Source organism: Etheostoma spectabile, chromosome 24 (assembly GCF_008692095.1).
Source record: "Etheostoma spectabile isolate EspeVRDwgs_2016 chromosome 24, UIUC_Espe_1.0, whole genome shotgun sequence".
NCBI classification, from domain to species: Eukaryota; Metazoa; Chordata; class Actinopteri; order Perciformes; family Percidae; genus Etheostoma; species Etheostoma spectabile.
The window spans coordinates 3,458,410-3,477,445 of record NC_045756.1 but is presented as its reverse complement, the minus strand read 5'-3'; the positions used below and the strand labels follow the sequence as shown (position 1 = coordinate 3,477,445).

Below are 19,036 nucleotides of genomic sequence, written 5' to 3'. Positions count from 1 at the left end.
GGGGGCGAGCTGTGTCTTTGCAAGGGGATCTGCATGGCTCTGAGCCCTGAGTCACAGGCCAGCCAGGGTTGTTTACTTGTCTGCTGCTGCTGTTGCTGCAGTGGAGGATCCTGGGATATGTGTAGTGAAGGAGTAGCACCAGCGGTGAATAGGCTGTGTTTTCACGTCACACAAAATGCAGTGCAGTGGAGAGAAAAGCTACTGACTGGCTGCTTATAATGTATATGATGTATGTCTATGTACAGGTACCCCCAACACACACACACACACACACACACACACTCTGCTGTCACAGCCATGCTGTCATGCAGCAGGCAGTGGAGTTACATAAGCCCTGCTGGATGTGCTGCTGCACTGCAACTAGCGGCCTTTTACAAGACAGTAAACAACTGATGTCACTGCTTCCGTGGCATGCATCAGCTGGCGCTTGGACTGAGAGAGAGGAGGAGGAGGAGGAGGAGGAGGAAGGGGCGTGTTGATAGTGTGGTGGTGTAGGACTGAGTGAGATTTTGGCATGGAGGCACAGAAGGAAAGAGAGAGAATTAGGCAGAGCAATAAAACTAAAATCCCTTCTCGACATGGCCGATGACTAAGAGGTGCGTCAGCCTCCTCATTCAGAGTGACTTGTTGGTGATGTGTGGCTGCAGAGACAGTCCTAAACACTTCCTGTCCCCTGCTGGTTGCTGACACATTGTAAAAACATATTTGCCAAAAGGCTTCCCAGTGATTATTTACAATGGTTGTATAAACTTTCACAAAGGATGTCCCGGTAAAAGCCATTTGACTTTTCTTGTCATACAACACATGAAGAGGTGTAGAATAGGTAGATAAGGTCAAGAAGGGCTTTTGATGGGCCGCTCCACTAATTGTACACATGAAGATCAGTTTACTCATGAGATGATGTCCCAGTGATGTCATTAGGGTTATGGGTTTCAGAAAGTTTAACGAAAAGACAAAATTGTAACTTGACGTTTAAATGATGCTTAATCTGGATCTTGCAACAAAGAGATACGTGATCCTCTATCTTAATAAACTACATGTGTCTAGTATACAAAACTTTGCTAAGTAGCTGCTACTCATCATTGCACTATTAGTTTAAGGTGGAACACTGGTCATGGGTACTGCATGTATACTGTCCTGTTCCTGAATCATTGTTTTTCTATTCTTTTTCTTTTCTTAAAATCTTATTTTACTTCCTTTTTATTTGTCTCTTCCTTTTTTCCTCCTTCGACTGTACTTTATTGTCTGTACTTCACCTGTTTTTCCTCTCTGGATCTCAACAAAGGCTGACATATCTCATCTTGCAGTATTCTAAGTGTAGAATACTGTAAAATGAAGTATGGCAGTAGAGCACACCAGCTGCAGATGGTGGCCCAAAGGCTAAAGCTGACATAGATTACCCACAAACAAAAATACAGTGTGCCTATGAATTGTGATTCAATTTCAGCACAGTATGTACCCATTCGTATGGTACTTAATGTGCCTTCCCCGCAGTTGTTTCATAAACAGAGTGAAAAAAAAACCTCTGCGCACTTGCCAAAGCCGCTTTGATGTAGTGTCACCTCAAGGCACGATTGAACTCCTCACCACACAATCTTACACACAATTCAGGAGAGATGAGGACATGGAGATCCTGTTCACCTAAATTGCAGAGCATAAAATGTTGTGCTGGGCTTTTTTCAGCTGGCAGGGCAACGAGCCAGACAGTACCCAGTGACCTTCAACTAAAATTAGATCAGCTTTACACATCACACTGCGATCTGCTCTCTTTTTCACCTGTTTAATAGCTATCTGTCTGTCTGGTTATCCCCCCCCCCCCACCCCCTGTCATGACACGCTGTGTCATAACAGCTCTCCGTCTCTGTTATGAAATTGAATTTCAGATAAAATCCCTGACCGTTCTCTGTTATCTTCAGACTGGCTGGACAGCCGGCTGACCTGTGCAGCTGTCTTGCTTGCTTACATCACATGGCATATTAGCAGAGGGGTCGAGAAGTCGCCATGGCAGCCTTTCAGTGACTTCGGCATGGGGTTGGGATAAAGCGTGAGAGGACAGCCCTTGCAACAGTAAAGCGAAGCAGATGGACTCCTAAAGAAGGGCAGGGTTACATTATGAGCATCTGAGGAAAAAAAGATCAGTGTAGGTATAGGTTGATATTAGTGTTGTTCTTAGCTGGCCAATGCATTATAAAAATAGTGAGTCTGTTGAATTGTAATGAGCTTGTTTTCCTCTTCTCCTTGTGTAAGTCGTTATGTCCATTCAAAGAGAAGTACTTCACATGTTCACATATCACCACACCTGGTTAAATGAGTTCCCATCTGCAAAGGCCCAGATGTCATTGGGGCTAATTAAACCAGTGACAACCATGACCACTGTTGTTGGGTCCATTAGCAGCATGACCTACGCTCTCACCCACACTTCCATCCTCTGAGACCCAAGCCTTTCTAGTTTGCAAGTTGCCCATTTTGCTGGTGTTAAATTGAAGTGCTGCTTTTGACACCACTGATCACGCCATTATGATTAATTCCTTTAAATCCCGGGCTGACACATCAGGATCTGCATTTGGTTGGTTCTCCGCTTACTGTACAAGTCAAAAAGGAAATTTGTAGTCTCCAATGGGAAATTTATTTCTTTTTGTGCTCTGGGATGTGGTGTGCCACAGCACTCTGTTCTTAGACCTCTTATATTTTCCTTACATTTGCTTCTCTCGGGCCTCATTATTCACAGCCTTGGCTTCATTTGTTATTATTTATTTGTGGATGATACACAATGTTGTAATTCAGTAAAAGCCTCAAAGTTCATATTACTTGATGACCTTGATTATCTTTTGTGTTAGATGTGGTAGTTGTATTTTACAAAATGCCGTAGCCCTGGCACTTGGGCTGTGGGGAACATGTGATGGGCCTTTATTTAAACTTTTTTTGTGACATTTTATAGACCAAACTGTTGGATTACTCAATTAATGAAGAAAGTAATTGTTTGGCTAATCGTTCATAAACGCATCAGCAGCAAAAGCCTCTCCATCTAAACAGGTAGTGTAACTGAAACACATTACACTTTGTATTATGATATATCATTAAACCTAATTATACACGTTCACAACTTTGTTTAAAGTTACCACTCAACACCTGTAGCTATTTGACAGCTGATACATGAATGAGTCAGTCAGTCGAACCAGACTTACCTGTTTCCTAAAGAAACATGGAGTGCTATCGTATATGTAGATATCCAAATGGACTCTCAGCATATCTTGTGACTGGTTAAAGCAGGAAGGAAGTTGTGGATGATAAATGCCCTTCATCCAGCTTCTTCTTTGCTTAAAAGAAGATGTAATAAATATGAATGCACTGAAATAAGATTCAATTATTTAGGGCATATCTCCCTACATTCTTACCTTTTAAAGACAACCACATTTTCGACTACAAGGATTACAGGGTCATTTAAATAATCTGGGTTGATTTACTGTATACCGTAGACCAAAAACAAGCACTTTGGTGGTTGAAAATATCAGTAAAATCATTGAAAATATGATACGTGGGGACGCCCAGGTAGCTCAGTTGGTAGAGCGGGCGCCCATGTGTAGAAGCTTACTCCTCGACGCAGCGGACCCGGGTCTGACTCCGACCTGCTGCCCTTTGTTGCATGTCATTCCCCCCCCCCCCCCCCCCCCCCCCCCCCCCTCCCCTTTCATGTCTTCCTCTGTCCTGTATAAATAAAGGCCGAAAATGCCCAAAAATAATCTTTAAAATAAAATATACACAGTACACATATGTATAGTATATACATTTGTACCATGGTTGCATTTCTTTAGAATAGGTCCCACAGACTTTGAGTGCATTTTAAATCCAATTACAATGCCTCATAGTAGTTCAGGTAACGTGTCCCCTGTGTTCTCATAAAATGGCTCTCTGAAACATGCCCCGTTAACGTTTATATTCACATGCCTCAGCCAGTGAAGGCATATTAATCGATCTTTTGATCTTTGTAACTGTAATTGTTATCCGGTACAATCTAATTATCCAAGTGTTTTCATTGAACTCGTTGACTGATAGAACCTTCTGAGCAACAACTTCAGTCAACGTGATGAGTCACCTTCTCTTACTGTTGTCATGTAAGCAGCAACCAAAGAGAACACAGCATTCCTGCCGATCGTTTACCCTTATTAATCTATTAATTGTCGTTACTCTCCACAGTAAAATCTTACTGCTATTTTACTACGAGTTATTGTTTGTCGGATTGTTTATTGTACTCTTTTACTGTTATTTGACTTATTGATTTATTGTGTTGGATCTTATTTCACCATCAATCTGCCAAAGGGACTACAAATGTAAATTAGCCACCGGCTATAATCTTGTGTATATTAAATATTCATTAATATGCACGGCCCCTATTTAAAAAAACAAAAAAACAAATCTCAAATCTCAGGCATCAATTCCGAACATTTATGCTCCTTTGAAATGTTAACGACTGGGCGGGATTGATTTCTTTACCAAAGCATTTAACAGGCTGTCAGGGGCCATTAATAAATCATGGACCCTTTTATGTTGTTTGTTTCTGGAATGTTTTTCTTTTCCTCAGACTGGGACTTTGGCCCTTAGTGCGTGATGCCAATCTAAGACACTTGGCACTCTCTCCATAATCTAAAGAGCAACTGGAGCAACTACAATCTGCTTATTTGGAAAGAGTTACTCACATACTGTCTCTGGCTGGCCTGTCTGTGTGGCCTGTCAGCAGCACTGTCTGCATGGCTGTTGTTGTTTTTTTGAATGTGCAGAACTGTGCACGCCCAGGTCTGTGATTCTGTATGTAAAGTTATAAATGATTAATATTTTATTCTATCAGCATCTGATCACACCAACCCATGACGCAGCAAGTCAAAACCACATTAAGATGCTTTGAAGTGGCAGTGAAATAACAGTACTGCTTTCTAATGTGTCACTTTTTTATCAAAAGCTGGTTAATACATAATTTACTAATGAGAAGCTACTAGAAGCTATTAATTATAACTTGTGGGTTGCCAGGTTTGTTGTTTCTCCTCCTCATTTATCTTCTGTACATATATCTACATATATATGTATCTATACACATACAGCATGTCTTTAAGTGTATACCTCCCAGCTCTGCTTTCTCCTCAGTAGGACAAAAACAAGTATCAAGTCTATGTTTTTTGCTGGGAAAAAAAGAGAACTTTGGAAGTTGACTGCAAAACAGCCATCTTTCCGCACCACTCGCCCAACACATGCGGGCGTGTCTTATTTAGTAAGCACGAGGCACAGAATGAAAGGTCACACTTTGTTCACAGCACACTTGCTACTAATATGAAGATTAGCTCATGTCATTTAGTTTTTTGGTTGGACACCTCGTTGCAGCCTATCACTGCTCCCCAAAGGAGGTGTCGCCTGGTTTCACAGCTGGTCATCTAGCTGTTAAATATTCTGCACCTGGTGTTGATTTCTGCACTATTTGAATCTTTGTTCTTGGCTTTGCTTGTTTGCAGACAGCGCAGAGTATATGTGAGTCTCTTGCACAGGGCTGGATTTGGTGGAAAGATTTTAGGCACAGCATCTTTGCGTGCCACCGCTCTCCATTAAGCCCCTGTTAACGCATGTCTCCAACTCTGTCCTGTTCTGTAAGCTTTAGCCTAGTGGCTGGCATGTTTGACAGATGATTTACTTGGCTGCTGGGCACGCAAACATGCCCCCTGTGTGACCTCGGTTAGGAGGGTGATGTTGTGCTGCTATTCCCACCAATATGATTGGGCCTGCTTTCAAACACCTGCACACAGCTGCTGGTGAAAAGTTCACATGGGTCATCTAGGAAGCAGTTGCACTGTGGAATAACACTTCTGTGTGTACACGGTGAAAAAAATCAAACATACCTATTGACAGGTAGAAGGTGACTCAAGTCCTTGCTTGAGTAAATTAACAGAACTTCTATGTTGTTGTCACATAACAAAACCTCCAATTTATAACTTCCCAATAAGAATAGCTTTAGCTCCTGTCTCATATAAGATGAGACAAAGTCTCTCTGTCTTTGAGTGTAGTGCCACATGACACTTACACAAGAATGAATTTCAGGTAATTATCTTACTCAAATGTACTGTACAGTATGTTCAACTGGAGTACAGAGCAAACTTGTTACAACACTACTACTACTGTCTTTTTTTGTGTTTAACAGAGGTTATATACATCTGTCAAACGTGGGCTTTCTGTGTACACGTCTATTTTTGCTTTCAGTACACTGATATGGTTATGTGGAAACCTTGCAAGCCACAGCTCATTGATACCAGATGATGTTAATAACAGACTTTCTGAGGGTGTTTATGAGTCCACACCAGAATGATAAGGCAGAGGAGATGCATTTGGGCAGCAAATCATTTGAACAGGATGGGTTCCATGAATAGAAACCTTCGGAAAGAAATATTGACCTGGTCTACACGTCAATAACACACAAACATGTAACGGAAAGGCATCAGCAGTGCTTTTTCTGCAAACATGAGTGGAGATTGCTGTAGATTCTAAAATGGTAACACACTCGCACTGGTTAACAACTGAAATGTGTTTTCCACTGTGTGTGTGTGTGTGTGTGTGTATGTGTGTGTCCAGCATGCAGAAGCTGAGTGAGCCTTTATCTTTGTTGTGTGACTGTAAAAGCCCAGTTATTGGTCATAAAAGGGCCCAGTGAGCACAGACGGATGTAGGACCCCAACACTTGTGTTGTGTGTGCAGAGCGTGTGTGCAGTGCGTGTGTGCATGTGAGCTGTCGCGTGTGTGTGTGTGTGTGTGTTTGTGTGTGTGTTGCCCTGTGACCAGGTAACAGATCAGGGACATGTACTTTCTGATAGATTAAGCCTTACATAACTCCACATTCCACTCAGCAGGTAAACAGGCACCGGGACTAAGGTCAAGCCCAGCGAGGCACTGGCTCGACTACGGAGCCAGACGCTGGAGCGGATCTGGGCCACAGTGACCCACATGCATACAAAACTCAAGCTGTCATCAAGATCTGTATGGCTTAGAAAGCTCGGTAATCAACAAGAATTGTAAACATTTGCGCAGTCAGTTATTTGCCAATGTAGTACAGTGACGAGGAATGCTGGAAGAATGTTTTAAGGTTTGGAGCTGCAGACTGAAATAGTCTGATGACATGCCAAAAATCCCTATATGGTTTTATTGTAGTTGAAATATCTAGAGTCCTATAAATACATATACCTGTTTTTCTGATCACGTGTTGTGCAGAATATGTAACTTGTAAATGAAGATGCCATCTTTTTACTCAAAATCATTACGTAAAGTAATAATCTCGAAGATTGTCATTTATCTTAAACAAAGAAAAGAGTGATGATTACAGACGATGAAAGTTTAAATACCAATGAAAGTGAGATCCAAAAACACACCTGCAATTATCACCTATCGCCAGAGGTGCCACCAACGAGAACGGAGCACAGATCTTCGAGATTGGGAAAAGTCTTTAATACTTCTCCACATGCTTCTTCCATCACTCGTCAGACTGCCTTTCAAAGAACCAGTTTAAACATTATGGGAAACACACTTCTTTGCTTTCTTGCAAAACTTGATAAGAAGATCAACACCACTCTCATGTCTTTGCATTAAATGTGAAGTTAATCCAGGATACAGTTAGCTTAGCTTTGCATAACGACTGGCAGCAAAGGAAACAGCTAGCCTTGTTGTGTCCAAAGGTAAAGAAATTGTGTATTTGTGTATGTATTTGTGTATGTTTTCATAGAACTAGGAGTATACTAGAGCCCTGCGGCTGAACCTGTGGCTAGTTAATGTGCTGAAAGGAAATGGATTTAGATAGAATTCCTCATTTGGGCATTTCCACTTTAGAGCAAAGTACAGAAAAGTCTGGGTTTTAAAAGGAATTTGCAGGAGTCTCACTAATAAATTTAAAGATGTAAGATTAGAGGAATGTATAAGGTTTTGGCCTTAAGCCTAAACTGGATAGAATACACTGTGTATGCTGTATAGCAGGCAAAGACAATAGATTTCATTTGTCCTTATTTTTAAAAAATCCAATTAAAATACTCTGAGCTTTGAGTGTGTGAAAGTATATAATTCCCATGGAGTCAAAGATTTTAAAGGAATAAATTGGTCCTAAATTTGATGGAAAAGACTGACGTTTGAAGATTGACACACACAGACACACAAACAAGGGTTTCAAGATATGGCAATACAACCAAGGAGACCGCTGTTTGTGTCCTGTGCAAAATTATAACATTGACTTATTGTAAGTTCAGAATCAAAATCACAAATACTTTATTGATCCCCAAAGGGAAATTCTGTGTTACAGTTGCACAAAGTATATAAATAGCGGAGTAGAAATATTAAAAAAGAAATATAAGGAGTGTGGATATGTACAGTATTTACATAGTTAAAGGAATTTTTATGACACAGTATTTACATAATGAAGGAGCTGTAAAAGTGAACAGTGAACAGTAACAATGAATACATAGTAGCAGCAGAGCATTGCACAAATGTTAAGCCAGTGTTATTGCACAAAACAGAAAATACTGTCCAGTATCAAATGTATGTAACTGAAGCGATGTAACAAACGCACTTATTTTAACCCATTACCTTTTCTTGAACCTAATCAACACGTTTTGTTCCCTGACCTTCAGGGTAGTTTTGTTCTGTCATTAGCTTGCTTCCATGTCCAACACATAAAGGCTGCTGGGCCATCATTTTCATTTTACGTATTTTGTTGATTGAAGTTGCAGGCTGCAAAAAAATCCAGGGTAAAAGTAGTCCTAGGAATACTACTACAGCTTAACAATAATACATAATGCATGGAATTAAATATGTGCATGATTCTGTAAAACCCAATGTGTGCGTCTGTGTGTTTACAAGTTTTTAGGTCACCAACAGTATCATTCATCCCACATCCAGTGAGTCAGATTGGTTGTGTGCTGTGGGCCGCCCTCAATGTTAAACTGCCATGCTCCGCATTATAGGCTTAAGCTAATGCCTCATTAGAATCAGTGTCTCACTGACTCTGTTCTGAAACACAACCTCCTCCACTGGAGCATGCGACACGCAAGAAAAAAGCATGTCATATCACTCCCTGTTCAAAAATACTGAGTGTGTATAGCATGTACACAGTGAAAAACACAGCTTTATAAAAAAATGTACACGGCGGTGAGTTAAAGAAATGTTGGATACGACAGTTATTTTGTTCCAGATACATGTCAGGCATATTATAGATTAGTGGAGCATCTTAAGGGCGTGTTCACAATGACAAGCATGTTTGGTGGGGTTTGTTCACATTCCTAAGTGATTCCTGAGATCAGTGCCTGAACACAGGTGGCACTAATTACCTCACACCTGAACGTCGTTGTAGGTTGGGTGTGAGAACATCATGCACGCCTCCACCCAAAATAACCCAAAGTACAGAGAACAAACTGTGTAGGGTATCTTTAGTGATTACCTGAGAAAAAAAGCTTTTTAAGGATTTCTTTACAGCTCTGTGTCTTGAAGGTTGTTTTTTCTCAGGCAGTAGAAGTCACACAGATGGAAACATGGGTAATCTGACAGGCTTTACGTGCATCAAAGTCACCATCACTACTAATCTCGCCTTGCGTGTTTGGGTTTTTTGATTGTGACAGAAAATGCCGTGCTTAACACTAACTCAGATGACATGCAAAGGCGGTGTTTCCTTTCTTTTTTTTGTATTTTTATGCAGTTTTTCCATGAATTTAAAGAGATTTGTACAATTACAGGACAAAAGCAAGAAGTCTTTTCACGATAATAAATGGATTAATTGAGTAAAATTGGGTGTTGGTCCTTGAGCCTTTTAGGCATGCCAGCGATATATGACTCTAGTGATGGCAGAGTGAAGTGGTCTAATGGTCTAGACCAGGGGTCTTCCACGTTTTCAAGCCAAAGACACCCTACATATGTTAAAATTAAGTTTTTGCTTATTAAACTGGACCTACTATTACATGTAGGGCAGCCTAAAGCCTTTATACATACCTTCTTTGCATAGAAAATCCTAATAATTGTTGGCATGATTTTATAAATCATATTTTAATGTTGCACACACATGTGACACAGTGAATCCTCGGGATTAAACTGTATCTACAGAGGGACTGCCTTACCCATAGGCCAGTAGCCCAACTTCAGTGGGGAGTTTTGCTTTATAGTATGTTGGACTCATTTCTTTCTTCTTTTTCACTTTTGATGAATTATAATAACTTTGAATTAGTGCCATGGTCAGGTAAAATGTATTTCTGTTCTGTAGACCTACTTTGGTTCATAACTAAAATATTTGTGTGAACTAATGTCAGCCTCAGTTGTACTTTGTGTTTAGTGCCAATGTTAGCATGCTAACGCACTAAAATAATGGTGATGAACATGGTAAACATCACATGCTAGCATTGTCATTAAGACATAGTTAGCATGCCAATGTGAGCATTTAGCTCAAGAACAACCTCACAGAGCAACTTGCATGACTGTAGACACAAAAAGATAGAAAAAAAAGATATATAATCTATGGCAGCTAGAGCTAATTACTGCTATATTACACTTTTAACCTACAAATGAGCAGAAAACAAGAGATAAGTCCAGCAGTGTTTAATTTAGCAACATACTGCACTACTAACCGTGTTCTGGATTGATCTGAAACTGAAGAACATCCTCAGAAGAAGTATATAACTGTTTAAAGACATCAATTTAGAAATCTAGATGATTCTGAGAATCTATACATGGTGTTATAATTATCTTTCAGAAGAATGTAGCTGCAAGCCAAAAGGATTCCTGCAAGTGTAAAGTAAATATCTTGAAACGTCTCATCCTCTTAACATTCAAAGGTCAGGCAAACTTTGAACATGCAAATTACCGATGTAGGAAGCTTTTCATTGGTCCACGAGCCCAATGTGTTTCCACATGTTCAGCCTGAGGCCTGCAGTGACTCATCTAGCGATCCCACGCTGTTTGTGGCTTGTTTTGTTTTTACTTCAACTAAAGTTCTTACACACAAAAACCTAAAATATGATGATTAGACTATGACATTTCAAAGGAGTTGATGCTTCTGGTTGATGCTCATGATGAATGTCGTACACTTTAAACCTCAATAAGTTTAAAATTTATGAATAAGGGCATGTAGGAATGTTATGCAGACAAAAACAAGGAGAGCATACTGAGACAAATATTCGTACAGTATCTGGGGTGTGTTTTACCGGTCTATTACCAAGACGCTTTCTATTAGGCTACATTGCCTACAGATCCATGAATTATGTTTGCCATCAAGAAATACAATTCTAAAATATTTAGGAAGAACAACCATTTGACTGATCTCTGGACTTATAAATGCCAAGTCAGCCTAGCTGATAAGGCCATATCAGTGTAGCCATGCTAGCTTTTAGTTTCCTGGACCTATTTTATTACTTCCTTTGTTGCTAACTTCCAGTGGTGTAGTCTAGGCAAAGAGCGCTGCTCAATAGTCTCTCAATAGGACCAGTTTAGGTCAAGCACAGAATCGTCCCAAAAATAAATCTATTACATGCAAACGACAATAAATATGTGCGTGTCCTGGCTCATGTACAGTGAAAAAAGGGACAATGTTATGTGCTTTTGGTGCTGCCTGTTTGAAAACGGAGAAAAGAGCACCTAGCTAAGTGGGGATGGGTTCAATAAGTGAACCCAACCGTTCAGCCCACTTGAGACAGCAGGAGAAGTCTGATAACGTCACAAACAATCCGGCACAATCTAGCAAGACTTACAGATGAGAGGAGGTGAGCTGTGTTAAGACTGGTGAAGAGCAGAACTTACAAGTAGGTCTGTTTTAGATTAAGAAGGACCGAAGAAGAAGATGGAGAGTAAGGAATGTGGAAGGCCCCATTTCTCTGTTTACCTTGCTTGAGTTTTAAACAACCAATGAGATGACAAACAAAAATTAAAGCCTGAAATTATATTCCAGTGTGACAAAATCGTGTACAGGCTATGTATTGCTATTAACAGAAGCAGGGGAGCATGGGAGAAAAACATTCTGCAGACACTGCATCTGTTATAGCTGACTCCAAAACATTTAAACCGGGATATAATGCTGCCTGCTCACAGCCCACTTGATATCACAACAGCTCATCCGAGAAGCAAACATGAGTGGACTTAGGTTTGGCTCTTTTATAACTGTGTTTTCCCAGGGAATGTCTTGTGCAAAACATGTTTACGGGCTGTGAGAGAGTATCGGCTGATAAGATGGCATGTGGACTGGCAGGCTGGAGTCTATTCCACTCCACTGCCAGCGTGGTAAACAGCAGCAGGAGTATTTGTGAGCAGTGGGCGGGACCTGGGCTCCACATGTTGTCCAAACACATGGAGTCCGACTGCCGTGGACCGAGCTGCTGAGACTTTACATTGAAACACGCAAACTCACATGCATTTACTTTATTTTCCTAACCAATTCATTGAAATCTTTTCTTACATAATACTAAGTGTAAGAGTTAAGAATCCTAAAAAAAACAAGTACCAAATAATGCAAATAAAGCATCAGTGATCATTAAATGCACTTATGCAAACTGAGCAGACACAAGCCAAAGACAGTACCAGTGTTACCACACATGGTCCGTAAGGCTCTCAAGCAGACAACTCAACCCAGGAACCTTCACTGGCATTTCAGCAAGAATTCAAAAATGACAGGTCATAATGAAATATGCCCAGTCTTCAGATACTACGCCAGGCATCCAGATTTTTGCCTTGGGGCAGCTCTCAGTCTAGGCAAGCATATGTAGACGTGATGGCTGATAAAAGCCAAAAAGGATCAGAGAGAATGCATCAAGGCTGATTGACCTGATGGCCTTCATGTAACTTGGAGTGCTGCTGTCGCTCCAGGAGCAAGAGGTAAAGAGAGTGCAGCATGTTAACTGATCAAGATAGCCGCTGACCGCAGGGCCGCTCACTTCCTGCAGTTCTCTTCCTGCTTTCTGACAAGTTAGAAATACAACAAACCGAAAAGCAGATGTGAATGATGCAAAGTCATCAATAACCCTACGAACCTTTTAAGGCTCGGCACAAGGTTCTTATGTTTCTCCTGTATTTTTCAAACTTGGACCTATCTAATACATGTCACTGAAAAGGCTACAGCGGGACAAACTCATTTTAACCATGCTGGCAGCATTGCTCTAGAGATGGCAATGTTGGGCAAACATGTTTTGTAAAGTCTTGAACTAGGTTGAAACCAAATGCAGACGACACAGAGACGAAATTACAGTTTAACAGGTTTATTCCAACGTCCAAGGTAGGGGATGCAACAGGGAAAAGTAAAGTCCACAGCACTGGAGGGGGCCCAAGGCTGGAACTCTGTAGTGGGATGCTTTTGTGAAATTTGGTATTTAAATTCATGCTTTGTTTTATCACTAAAAGCTGTAATTTGTGTTCGGTGCTAATTAGCGAATTGGGAGAATGATAACACACCAATCTCTGACCCTATTGGCTATTGGTCTGACAACAAGGGGGACAAAAGCCAATATTTGGGCGATTCCTTGGGAAGTTGCATACATAATATGGTTGGCATTCAAGTGGCTAATTTGTGAGAATACTGCCAGCAGGCAACACGCTGTCCACATTTCTTTGTCTGTCTAATTCCAAGGTCTCTCATGCTCACGCATACATAATATAGCATCCACTGTTTCTATTGGATGAACAATTTTTTTTGTAAAATCAGCAGTGATGACATATAGACTGTGTAACTGAATGTGCACTCAGCTCATTGGGTCCAAAGGTGATGAGCTAACTCATCATCTACAGGCACAATACAATAACATTTGCAAACTTACAGTTGTGTATAGCATGTTTTATATTTTAAAGGTCCCATGGCATGACAATTTTGCTTTGTGAGGTTTTTCAACATTAGTATGCGTTCCCCCAGCCTGCCTATGGGCCCCCAGTGGCTGGAAAGGGTGATAGGTGTAAACCAAGCCCAGGGTTTCCTGCTCTGCCTTTGAGAAAATGAAAGCTCAGATGGGCCAATCTGGAATCTTATTCCTTATGAGGTCATAAGGAGCAAAGCTACCTCCCCTTTCTCAGCTTTGCCTGCCCAGGGAATTTGGCCCACCAATAAGAAAGAGAGTTAGCCTGGCTCAGCCCTTCTACATACTTCCAATCAATTTTCATTGCCTTTAGTATATTCTTGGGTTTTCTCCGGCCGAATTTGAACCGGTCCAATCAGCAAACCGAGGGAGTGGCTGAGAACGATGACGTTGAGGGCGAGCGCTAGAGTTGTAGTTCCATAATGAAGGCGGAGAAAGATGCGAGCAAAGCCATTCAGTCCGTTGTAGCAATGCTACCAAACATCCAGAAGTTAAAGCCCGAGCAAGAACAATCTTTGCTGAGTTTTGTTGGTGGCCATGATGTTGTGGCCCTCCTCCCCACGGAGTTCGGGAAAAGTTTGATTTGGCTAAAAAGAGAGACATCAGGGCTTTCAAACGAGCAAAGTGGCAGTAGGTCAAGGCCACATTATAATTCTGTTGTCATTAGGATTTCATTTAGCATGGCATTTCTAAAATATATGTCATATATCAAATATATGTCAGTATGTTATGTTTTCATGTGGGATCACCAGTGCTGTGTGCCACTGTCTCTCTTCTGTGGCGATCTAGCGCTGTGCTGTAAGTGGGTCACAGCTCCGCCCTGCTGCTGCGCGGCGAAGTTCAATGAGCCCGGCTGAAACCCTCCTTGGGCTGATAGAGGGAGAAATAATGGGGCCAGGGACTCTTAATCCCCTCAAGAGCCGCAGCACAGCACGGCAGCAAGCTGGCAGGGAGGCCCAGTGGAGCACAGGGTGGACGATGTTGCCAAAGGAGCAGCTATTTGCCCTTTAAGACCCTAATCTACATTGCATACCACACACACTGATCCAACCTGCCGAACAGTGGGTGCATCAAGTCCGTGATTGTTGCTCACACAACCCAGGGAATAACATTTCTTAGAAAACTGATTTGCTTCATAGTGGAAATAATTAAAATGGCCTATCAAATTAAATATGTTTGAAAAAATGATGGATGTCAAGTGCTTGCAGTATAATTGCACGTCTGTGTGTAAACAAATGGACAAATCCCTTTTGGAAAGGATTGCGTGCCACTTGATTTCCCAGAAAATTGGAAATGTTGTGATCTTCAAAGACTTCTGGGCATAAAAAAGGTCAAGAGTTCGAGTCAATCAAGCCTCCAAATCATATGATGATGACGCAGATTGCATGGCACCAGTACCACAGCCATAATGAATTCTTTCTTGCTTCTCTGCATGAGTGTACAAGCATGCGGTTGTGAATGTGATGCTAAATTTGGGAATAATTGAGTGTATCCAGGAATAGATCAGACACACACACACACACACACACTTCAAATGAGCATCCTGAAAACTTAGGAACATTTAACCCTGACACATTTCATTTAGCAAGCTGTCCTTTATGATGAGGAAGACAACCAGCAACAACATGTGCACCATGCAACAAAGACTTCTGGTTTGGTGTCCTCCGCCTATGGTGTGCCTTTGTAGCAGAAATGTGCCCATACAGATTTTGTTAAAGAAAAAGGGAAGAAAAAACATTTTTTTTAAGACAGACAATCAGCGCAGAGAGGGGTGAGGAACAGTGTGTCCCTCCTGGTGGCTTGGTGGTGGTTCTTATGTAAGGCTGGCTTCTGTCTAGCAGCAGAGCAAAGCCCCACTGACAGTGTCATACTGCTAATTAATACACACCAGCTCGAAGTGTGCCCTCAGTGGCTGCTGTGTGTGTTTGTGTATGTGTGTGTGTGTGTGTGTGTGTACGCGTGCGTACGTGGGTGCATGTGTGTGTGTTCAATTTGAGTGTTGGGAACCTCATGCCCATAAAGAATACTAGAGCAACTGCTGGGATATTTTCATTATCAGAAGATAATTGACATGTGTAGAATGACAGTGGTAGCTTGAATGGTGTTGTCAGACAGTTCTTTCTTCCCCTGCCATGTATTAACTCCTCTGTCCTTTCAGATCCTCCCACACCCACCTGCACACCTGGAGCACACTGTATACGCCGACAAATAGGCCCACTTATTTATTCCTCTCCAGATCTTCAATTGTGCTTTCTGCCTGCATCAGCTTTGCCTGTTACGACCCCCTGCCTGCCTTTTGGACTCCTGCCCTCTATCGATCCCCCATTGGATAAGTTTGTCTCATCTCTCTTGCCTGCCTGGTTCCAACTTCTGCCTGTTTTTAACCTTGAGTTAACTTTTTATTTCATAGGCCTAGTCACAGAGTCATGCTTTTTGTTGTACGGAGTCAAACCTGTTTTAAAGGGTTTGTTCACCTGAAACACATAAAACAAACACTACTGCGCAGACTCTGGCTGAATCCGGGATAGTTCGGCTTTACTTTTGCAATGAGAAGAAGTAGAGATGCGTCAATCTTTATGTACAGTCACTGTGATCACAACTCCAGAACTTGTGTGTGTGGGACAGACACAGATGCAGCAGAACTATGAATTATGTTCTGTATTTTTGTTTTACCCATGCAAATTAACTTCCCTGAAATATCAGTAATATATCAGTTTTTTAGATGGCATTAATTACATAACTAAGGATGGTTTGAGAAAAAAGTAAGTCCACATTTTTTCATGACAGCTGTTAGTAGGCTAGTTCTTGTATGTTAAATATGTTGGTAAAATAAGGGCTGCAGACTACAAACACAATTCCATTCACCACTGACAACCTTGGAAAATAAAACCCAAATTGTTTGCATGACTAGATACCAAATGGAATTTTTTTTTTTTTTCTTTGGTTAATCCTCAGTGTCTCATTTTAACCATAAATAAGTAACCAAAGATAAGAAATGTAACCTCGTTAATGGAAAATGTCCCTATACCTTACAATGAACATGTATAATAAGATAACTGCATGGTAAAAAAAACAAAAAAAACACCTGTTTGACAGCTGCATGAGAGTGTTTGGGAGATAAAAACAGGTGAAACGTGCTGTTTACTCAATGCTTTGAACCTGCTGACATCCAGACTCTGACTATGCAGTCCTTTCTGGAGATGCATGGCTTGGCTGGAAATCATTGGCTCAGTATAAGCTTCCTGCCTCAGCTTCCGTCTCTAATAAAAACACTTATGGAAAGAGTGTTGCCCGGAGTGTTCAGCTCCTCACTCTTCACAAGATGAAGGGACAATAAGATCTCTCGGCACACAGTCAGGAAGCTATTAGTCCTTGTGCCAAATGCATGATATTCCAGTGGGTATGGTAGAAGAAAAACCGCAGGATTTAATTAGGAGTCGTGTCACAATCATAATCAGTGGTTTGAGGACAATAAACTCATTTCCAATCAATTTGCCTTTACTTTTGCACTGACAAATTGTTTCTAACATCATAGTTAAGCAATATCAAACGGATGTTTTCTGTCATCAGGAGAAAAACTAATTATAGTGACACTGTGTAACATTTGAAAGACAAAACAACATATTATTCTTACAAATTAAAAGTTCAATTCATAAGAAATAAATGAAACTGGGCTCAATCCAATACACTCAGTGGTTTTGCTTACTTGGTCTGGTATGACCAATAGCTTACGATTGCTACTGTTAGCACTTTAGAAAACTTTAGATTGTAAAACGATCCTGGTTCAGTTTTCTGACTTTATGACTCCTCTATATTTAATATACATAAAAATAAGATTATTTAATGATTGTTTATTTGTATAAAAATTCTTAAATATATTCAGCAATAATGACAGATTAGCTTAAAAGCAAGTATAAATGATGTATGTAAAAAAACTACTACTTTTTAGTTACTAAAAATGAGTGTTACTGAACTGATACAAAAAGGTATTTCTATGAATATTCAAATTTGTCTAAATGTATAACAATAATAATAATTTTAACAATAGTAATAACAACTTTGGTCTTAAGGAGAATTCCGGTCACTTTCAATACGTAGCTAGCTCTGTTGACAAACAACAGAGCTACATGTTGGAATCAACCGGAATTCTCCTTTAATATAATACCTCAGTCATACTATTTGTCATTTAGGAAATAAAAAATTAAGACAAAGTTGTACCTCTTTAAATAAATCATTTATTTCTGTAGGTTGCTATCCATAATCAATACAGACAAAAGCAATACTCAACTACCAATTTATAAATCATTATAATCATCTCTTGTGAGCATTACAATAAACAGTATATTGAACTATGTACAATGGAAGACAACAACACATTCAGACCGAGTCAATCCAAGATCAATCTGTAAAAGAAAAGTCTGTCCATGGACACAGAAATGGGGAAAGCGCTTTGAGACATGTCAAGAACAAAGTTCCCAGAGACAAAAACAAAACACTTGGCAGAAAGAGAAATGTACAAGGAGCAAAAAAAGCTTCTGCTTGCCACAAAAAGAAAATCAATCAATCAATGCAATGTCACATTTGGTTCCACGGTTTTAAACTAGATTGTATTCACTATTGCATATGCAATTAGGTAAAGTGTGTCAACAAGGCAAAGAGATCTCAATAATAAAATAGACAGAGTATTTTTTTCATATAGTCACAGGGACTGCGAGGGAGAAAAGCATACAGTTACCCAAAGCAAAAACCCTATCCCCTTTTTAAAAATTAGTAGCCAAAGTCTTTACACAGGAATATCATTGCAATGTAGGTAAAATCTATATGTATTTTCAATAGATTGTTTTTCGTTAAATTCTTTCTATGTACACAATATACACATTCAACTCTGTAGATAAATAAATACCACAACTCAGCGTGGTACAGCTCCAATATTATTCAACTCTGTCAAAACCATTTCCACATTAATGTTTGTAATGTTTTTGTGGTGTTTCCACCAGCTCAGCGATACATTCAGACATGGTTTAACATTTTACAATCTACTGCACACTAAAGGGGTTGTGAGCCAGTTGGAGTTGGCTAAGTGAACGACGACGCATCAAAGACCAACTTCAGTTTCTTAAGATGAAAACAAGACTATACCCTTGAAAACCAGAGTTTTTGCGAGAACACAATTTTAATTTGCTCAGCGAGTTACTCTGGCATCGAGTAAT

The 19,036-nt window shown here is 40.4% G+C and overlaps 1 long non-coding RNA gene across 1 annotated transcript in view; it reads right to left on the bottom strand.

Moving 5' to 3' along the window:
* Positions 1–18,041: 18,041 nt before the first annotated feature.
* LOC116673857 (uncharacterized) overlaps positions 18,042–19,036 on the bottom strand; it is a 1,498-nt gene continuing 503 nt past the window's right edge. Inside the window, exon 2 of the long non-coding RNA XR_004327886.1 lies at positions 18,042–18,959. This is a non-coding gene — a long non-coding RNA (uncharacterized LOC116673857). The remainder of the gene's footprint in view (positions 18,960–19,036) is intronic.